The sequence below is a fragment of the Gossypium arboreum genome, chromosome 6 (genome assembly GCF_025698485.1).
Source record: "Gossypium arboreum isolate Shixiya-1 chromosome 6, ASM2569848v2, whole genome shotgun sequence".
Lineage (NCBI taxonomy): Eukaryota > Viridiplantae > Streptophyta > Magnoliopsida > Malvales > Malvaceae > Gossypium > Gossypium arboreum.
The window spans coordinates 10661003-10670444 of record NC_069075.1 but is presented as its reverse complement, the minus strand read 5'-3'; positions in this window follow the sequence as shown (position 1 = coordinate 10670444).

Below are 9442 nucleotides of genomic sequence, written 5' to 3'. Positions count from 1 at the left end.
CCATTACTAACACATATAGCATCTATCATGTGAATTATTCTTGCATAGCATATAGCATTTAAGCAAAAGTGAGATCAAACCACAATCTAAAAATACAGCCAAATTTATCAAAACCAAGATCGCAAGACACTATAACAAAGCCCACATAAAGTCAAACTTAAACATAAATAGCAAGCCGTTTTCACATGGCTAATATACAAACACAATCAAAATAATTAATCCCAAAACCAGTCTATACATGCCATAATTTAAGTTTAGCTTATAAGGTACCAAAACAGTAGATAGTGTGATGTGCTTGGCTGACAGTCCCCGAGCTTGTAGCTTGACTCCAAAATCTATCAAAACAGAATAACATAACATACAAAGTAAGCTTTCACAGCTTAGTACGTCATAAGCAAATAAATAACCCAATGATGTTAATAAAGTTAACTAACTAAACCAGAATATTTTATCATTCCACATTTAAATCCAATATTATATATATACATTGGTATGAAGTTTTTTAAATAAATATATTATTTTCTTTTATATTATCACTTTGACCGAATGTATGTAAAGCCAAAACTAACATATTATCGTTTAATTATCCGTGCCAAATATTCATTATGTACCTAGTTCACATACACGTATACAAAACTCATATGTCTTAATATAATCTCATATACATACGTTAATCATATAGTCGAATATATATATAACTCATCATTTATACACATATACACAAGAATTGTCCATAACATGTTTACTATTCATTTACAAACCAAATACACATATTATATAGACATATTTTCTTAATTCGTATTTTACAAAATTCATAACAAAAGCCAAGGTTTTTACTTACCCTTTTCTCAAGTAGGCAACAAGTAAATTCATACCTGTTATATAGCTCGTTTTACACTTTCGAACTCATTATACCTTTACCCAATGAGCCATTCGGAATTAGATAGAACACTCAGATAATCACATAAATCGTACAATGCCAATGTCCCAGACGTGGTCTTACATGTAGCCACATATCGATGCCACTGTCCCAGACAGGGTCTTACTCGTAAACACTTGTCGAAAATAAAAAAATCGGTGCGATGGGCTTACTCGCATACATATATCAGAATCCTATGTCATGACATATGTATCCTAGCTATTCCTAAGGTTCATACGGGGCTTTCAAACGTCGTAATTCGGTCGAATCGAACTCGGAAGTGTAATAGCCACATTTAATCATATTCGGCCATAATATATTTAGTTTCTAACATTTCATAACAACAAGTAAATATAACATTAAGTTACCAATAAACATGTCTATTTGCTTATAAACTTACCTCGGACGATACAAAACAGAATCGGGCAGCTAGTCGACAACTTTCGTTTTTCCCCTGTCCAAATCCGATTTCTTTGGTTCTTGATCTAAACATATTCAAATTAAGCTCATTAAAATATATTTTCATTCAATTTAGTCCAAAAACACATAAATAGGAAAATTACCATTTTACCCCTAACATTTACAATTTTTACAATTTAGTCCCTATTGCACAAAACACAAAATACACCAAATTTCCCTATACTTATGTTGGGTCGAATTTTACCCACTCACAAAAAATTCCATATATTCAATTTATTTCACATTTTAGTCCCTCAAATTATTATTTTTGCAATTTAGTCCTAATTACTCAAAATCATCAAAAACTGCATATGTTAATCTAAAACATATATTTCATTTTACATCATCAAACAACAAAAATCACAAGCTATAAACAATGGCACAACTCAAAATATTCATCAAAATAAAAAATTCAAGCATGGGTTTTGTAGTACTTGAAGCAACGATCTCAAAAACATAAAAATTATCAAAAATCGAGCTGAACACTTACCTTAATCTAGCTTGAACAAGGCCGAAACCTACTTTGTTTTCTTTATTTTTATTTGTTTTAGTTTTGGTGCAAAGATGAAGAAAATAACATGAATATGGCTTATTATTTTATGATATAATAACATATATTAATTTATTATTAATTTACCTAACTAACCTTAATGAAATAATAATAAAATTATATAACCTATGTCAATTACCATACAAGCCACATGTTAATGGAATAATTACATTATAAATACTCCAACTTAGAAAACAATTAACTATTTGGCCCTTTTTATTTTAAACTATCAAATTTTTAATTTACGCGATTAAGTCCTTTTATTTAATCGGACGCCTTAACAACAAAATTAAATCACGAAAATTTCACAGCTATAAATTCACACAAATAAACACAAAAAAATAAATTTTAAATATTTTTTAACTCGGATTCGTGGTCTCGAAACCACCATTCTGATTAGGGTCTAAATCGGGCTGTTACAACTCTCCCCCTTTAGGGATTTTCTTCCCTGAAAATCTTATCGGCGAATAGGTTCAGATAAAGTTCTCTGATTGTATCATCTGGCTCCCATGTTACTGCTTCAACTTCATGCTTATGCCATAATACTTTAACTAATAGAATCTTCTTATTCAGCAACTCTTTAACCTCACGAGTTAAAATGCGAATCGGTTCTTCTTTGTAGGTCATATCAGACTGAATTTCAATCTCAGACGGACTAATCACATGTAAAGGATTAGATCGATACCTCCGAAGCATTGAAACGTGGAATACATTGTGGATCTTTTCTAACTCAGGTGGCAACGATAATCTGTAAGCAGCTGGTCTAATACGTTCTATTACCTCATACAACCCAATAAACCTCGGACTCAATTTGCTTTTAGGACCGAATCTGAGTATTTTCTTCCACGGCGAGACTTTCAGGAAGACTTTATCTCTGATCTGAAACTCTATATCTTTACGTTTCAAGTCTGCATAAGATTTCTGTCGATTTGACGCTGCCTTCAAACTTTCACGGATCACTTCCACTTTTTGTTCAGTTTCTCTAATCAAGTCAACCCCATGTATCTTATTTTTGCTGAGCTCAGTCTAGTACAATGGTGTACGACATTTACGATCATACAAAGCCTCATAAGGTGCCATTTTGATACTCGATTGGTAGCTATTATTATACGCAAATTGAATCAGAGGTAGGTATCATTCCCACGTACCTTCAAACTTGAGAATGCAACATCTCAACATATCCTCAAGTATCTGAATGATTCGCTTAGACTGGCCATCTGTTTGAGGATGGAAAGCAGTACTGAAATGTAATTTCGTACCTAGTGCATCTTGCAGTTTTTTTCCAAAACCACGATGTAAACCTCAGATCTCTATCCGAAACAATAGATTTAGGCACACCATGTAATCTCATAATCTGAGAGATATACAATTCAACTAACTTATCGAGTGAGTAGTCTGTACGTATCGAAACAAAATGAGTTGATTTAGTCAATCTATCAACAACAACCAAGATTGCATCTTTCTTGCTCAGTGTCAATGGTAAACCAGATACAAAATCCATCGTAACTCTATCCCACTTCCACTCAGGTATCATGAGAGGCTGAACCAATCCTGAAGGCACCTGATGTTCAGCTTTTACTTGTTGACAGACTAAACATCTTGCAACAAAGTCAGAAATGTCTCGTTTCATACCATGCCAGCAGTAAAGTTGTTTCAGATCATTATACATTTTTGTATTACTTGGGTGAACAGATAACCGACTACTATGTGCTTCATTCAAAATTATCTGAATCAACTCTAAATTCCTCAGAACGTATATCCGGTCTTTGAATCTCAAATAATCATCATTATCAACTCTGAACTCTGAATCAGCATCCGTCTCACATTGAGCTCGTTTTGCAATCAGTTCATTATCAACCTTCTGGGGATCACAAATTTGTTGAATGAATAGCGGTCTTGCTTTCAATTCAGCTATTATTGAACCATCCTCAGACATAGTCATATGTGCATTCATTGCACACAAAGTAAACAGTGATTTTCGACTTAAAGCATCATCAACAACACTAGCCTTTCCCGAGTGATAATCAATCACAAGCTCGTAATCCTTTAGCAATTCTAACCATCGACGTTGTCTCAAGTTCAGATCTTTCTGAGTCATCAAGTATTTCAGGCTTTTATGATCAAAGTAAACATGACATTTCTCACTGAACAGATAGTGACGCCAAATCTTCAATGTGAACACAATGGCTGCCAATTCTAGGTCGTGCGTCGGATAATTCTTTTCATGTGGCTTCAATTGTCTCAAGGCATAAGCTATAACTTTGCCTTCCTGCATCAAAACACAACCCAAACCATTCAAAGATGCATCACTATAAAAAACAAATTCTTTACCCGATTCTGGTTGAACTAGCACTGGAGCTTCGGTCAAAAGGGCTTTCAACTGATCAAAACTTTTCTGATACTTCTCCGACCACTCGAATTTAACATCTTTCTGCAATATCTTCGTCATCGGAGCTGCAATCATAGAGAAACCTTTCACAAATTGTCTATAATAACCAGCAAGTCCCAGAAAGCTCCGGACTTTAGAAACATTCCTCGAAGGTTTCCAATCAAGTATAGCTAAAATTTTGCTCGGATCAACCCGAATACCTGATGCTAATACTACATGGCCCAGAAAACTGACTTCACTTAACCAAAACTCACATTTATTGAATTTCACATACAACTGTTTATCTCGCAATGTCTGCAACATAAGTCTCAAATGTTCGGCATGTTCGACTTCATCACGGGAGTAGATCAAAATGTCATCTATAAACACAACTGTAAACTGATCCAGATACGGTCTAAAGATCCAATTCATCAAATCCATGAAAGCAGCAGGTGCATTAGTGAGTCCGAAAGGCATAACCAAAAACTCATTATGTCCATACCTCGTTCCAAAAGCAGTCTTGGGCATATCTGAATCTTTAACCCGCAACTAAGTGTAGCCTAATCTCAAATCTATCTTCGAAAATACTGTAGCCTCTTTCAGTTGGTCAAACAGATCATCAATCTATGGCAACGAATACTTATTCTTTATAGTCACCTTATTAAGCTATCTGTAATCGATGTACATTCTCATAGTTCCATCTTTCTTTTTCACAAACAACACAGGTGCACCCCACGGAGAGAAACTCGGTCGTGTGAAACCTTTATCTGTCAATTCTTGCATTGAGCTTTCAATTATTTTAATTAGGTAGGTTCCATTCTGTACGGAGCTATGGATATCGGAGTCGTCCCAGGAATTAACTTAATACCAAACTCCACTTCCCGAATAAGTAGCAAAACTGATAATTCTTCTAGAACTACATCCGGATACTCACATACAACAAGTACTGATTCAATGTTTCTTTTAGCGGATTTACTGTCGAGTACGTAGGTAAAATAAGCTTCACACTATTTTCTCACATATTTCTGAGCTACCATCGAAGAAATCACTGTTGGCAAACCATACAAATCACTAGATTCAATCCAAACAATCTCATCATTCTGACTCCGCAGATTAATGGTCTTTCTTTTGCAATTCACAACAGCATCATGTAATGTTAACCAATCTATACCCAGAATTATGTCAAACTCATCAAATGGAAGAAACATCAAATCAGCAGGAAATATCAGATCTCAAACTATCAAGGGACAATTCTTACACACTTTATCAACCATAACGCACCGACCCAAGGGGTTTGACACTCTAATCACAAACTCAGTAAACTCAACAGGCAGAGTCTTGCTGAATACTAATGTCTCACATACATAATAATGAGTAGAACCGGGATCAATTAATGCAATTACATTAGTATCATAAAGAGTAAATGTACCAGTAATAACTTCTGGGGATGAAGCCTCCTATCGTGCACGTATAACATAGGCTCTGGCAGGTGCACGAGCCTCAAATCTGATTACCGTATTTTTAGTCCCTCTCTGACTGCCACTCGGATTACCAGCATTTCTGAGTGGTCTACCTCGAGCTGTAGTGTTACCTGATCTTGTATTCTGCACTAGATTTTCCTCAGCTAACATTGGGCAGTCTCGAATGTAATGATCTGTTGATCCACATTTAAAACAGGCTCGATCATGCAACTTGCAACTACTGGGATGTCGTTTACCACAGGGCTTACACTCGGGTTAATTTGATCTGACATTACCCACACTCGCTACTGAGGTAGCTCTCAAACTCACTGGTGGTCTATTCTGATCCCGTTTAGAGTAACCTGAAGTGGCTTTAAAACGGCTAAAATCATCTCGGAACTTCTTTGATGTCGACTGGAATGACTTACCGGATGTTCTTTTGCTTGTATCTTTAGCTTCAAAGTCAGCTTTTCTTTTTTCTTTCTCGAGCTCTTTAGCTTTGTAGGCTCGCTCAACAAGTACCACAAACTCTTTTATCTCAAGTATGCCAACTAACAGTTTGATATCTTCATTCAGCCCATCTTCAAATCTTTTACACATTATGGCTTCAGTCGAAACACACTCTCGGGCATACCGGCTGAGTCTCACAAATTTTCACTTTTACTCTGTCACTATCATCCTACCCTGTTTCAGCTCCAGAAATTCTTTACGCTTCTGGTCGATAAATCTCTGACTTATATATTTCTTATGGAACTCAGTCTGAAAGAATTCCCAGGTCACCTGCTCTCTCGGAACTACTAATATTAGGGTATTCCACCAGTGATATGCTGTGTCTCGGAGCAAGGATATAACACATTTTAAACATTCATCAGGAGTACAAGACAACTCATCAAACACACGGATGGTATTATCAAGCCAGAACTCAGCCCACTCGTCATCATTATCATCAATGGCTTCAAACTCTTCAGCTCCATGTTTTTTAATTTTATCAATAAGTGATCTATTCAATCACAATAGATCACTTACTTGAGGTACAGTAGGCATGGAAGATGGATTAATCGGGGGAGGTGAGGTTGTTGTGCAGCTGGATTAGTTCAGATATATTGAGTGAACCAGTCATTCATCATTTGATAAAAGTCTTGTTTAGCCTCACTTTTTGGATTACTCGAAGTCGGTCGAGAATCAGCCTGCAATGGCCCTTGCGCGGGTACAGGCGCTACACTCTCGACATCATCAGTTACAGCTCGGTCAGGATCCATTTACTATATGAAAACACATTTCAAATGTCAGAAGTCATCACACTATCACAGTATATAATTATGGCATGTATAGCTAAACTCACACAAGCTACATAATCCTAGAACCAACTAAACCGTAGCTCTGATACCAATAAAATGTAACACCCCAAACCCTTATCCGTCGTCGAATTAGGGTTATAGGGTATCACCAGTCAAAAACACATTTTCAGATAATCACGTACACACACTTATAATAACTAAAAGAAAGAAAATATAAACAATCTTTAAATAATTTCATAGTTTATTTAATTACTAGTACTACAGAGTTGAATATACTTTTAATTCAAACTCATAATACATGCAGATATACAGATCCCATTACACTTTAATCGCACACTGTAACCATATACAATTACATTACATAAATGTACCACTATTTTTTTATAAAAATTATATCAAATTCGAATTCATTTAATATTAAGTTAAACACTTATTCACCACACCAAAACACATATAATTATTATAATTTATTATTGTATATGCCATTATTCATCTAGTCATTCTTTCATGCATTTATCTAAGCCAAGTTTGATCTTAACTACTACTCATTCACTACTCAAATCAATTGACTTATAAATATATATACACTTCAATTTTCAAAATATTATACTTATTCTACAATATAATATTACAACATTTAATATGCTACGCTTAGATACAAGTTTACTATAACTACCTATATTAATCACATTTACCAAAATATGATACAATATAAATTAATGATTTCATATAATAATCCCAACTTGTCATTATTAGATCAAGGCATTGATTAGCTTCCACAATCGAATTTAAACAGCTTATACCCATCCAAAAACATGCATGCATAGTTCAACTAGTTGATCGAAAATGCTTAATAACTAAAAGATTTTATTCCTGAAATTTCAAAATATTAATCACACATATAGACATATACAGAACGTAATTATTACATACTTTATATCAAATATATCAAGTCAAATTATCATATACAAAAATATTCATATAAGCAATGCCAAGCCACAAATAAATCAAATTTTCTTATTCAAGTGCATCTTATAACCGAATATACCAATATATTATTGAATTAGTTTCAAACTAATTCAAGTATGTCTTACCTGTTCAAAACCTTGACCAAATCAATTTAATATGCTATGAAAATGCATACACACAATGATCATTACACCATCCATTTTAAGTTTACCAACCATAGTCAAACCATTACTAACACATATAGCATCTATCATGTGAATTATTCTTGCATAGCATATAGCATTTAAGCAAAAGTGAGATCAAACCACAATCTAAAAATACAGCCAAATTTATCAAAACCAAGATCGCAAGACACTATAACAAAGCCCACATAAAGTCAAACTTAAACATAAATAGCAAGCCATTTTCACATGGCTAATATACAAACACATTCAAAATAATTAATCCCAAAACCAGTCTATACATGCCATAATTTAAGTTTAGCTTATAAGGTATCAAAACAGCGGATAGTGTGATGAGCTTGGCTGACAGTCCCCGAGCTTGTAGCTTGACTCCAAAATCTATCAAAACAAAATAACATAACACACAAAGTAAGCTTTCACAGCTTAGTAAGTTATAAGCAAATAAATAACCCAATGATGTTAATAAAATTAACTAACTAAACCGTAATATTTTATCATTCCACATTTAAATCCAATATTATATATATACATTGGTATGAAGTTTTTTAAATAAATATATTATTTTCTTTTATATTATCACTTTGAACGAATGTATGTAAAGCCAAAACTAACATATTATCATTTAATTATCAAGGTAGAATATTCATTATGTACCTAGTTCACATACACATATACAAAACTCATATGTCTTAATATAATCTCATATACATACATTAATCATACAATGAATATATATATAACTCATCATTTATACACATATACACAAGAATTGTCCATAACATGTTTACTATTCATTTACAAACCAAATACACATATTATATAGACATATTTTCTTAATTCGTATTTTACAAAATTCATAACAAAAGCTAAGGTTTTTACTTACCCTTTTCTCAAGTAGGCAACAAGTAAATTCATACCTGTTATATAGCTCGTTTTACACTTTCGAACTCATTATACCTTTACCCAATGAGCCATTTGGAATTGGATAGAACACTCGTATAATCACATAAATCGTACAATGCCAATGTCCCAGACGTGGTCTTATATGTAGCCACATATCGATGCCACTGTCCCAGACAAGGTCTTACTCGTAAACACTTGTCGAAAATAAAAAATGGATGCGATGGACTTACTCGCACACATATATCGGAATCCTATGTCATGACATATGTATCCTAGCTATTCCTAAGGTTCATACGGGGCTTTCAGACGTCGTAATTCGGTCGAGTCGAACTCG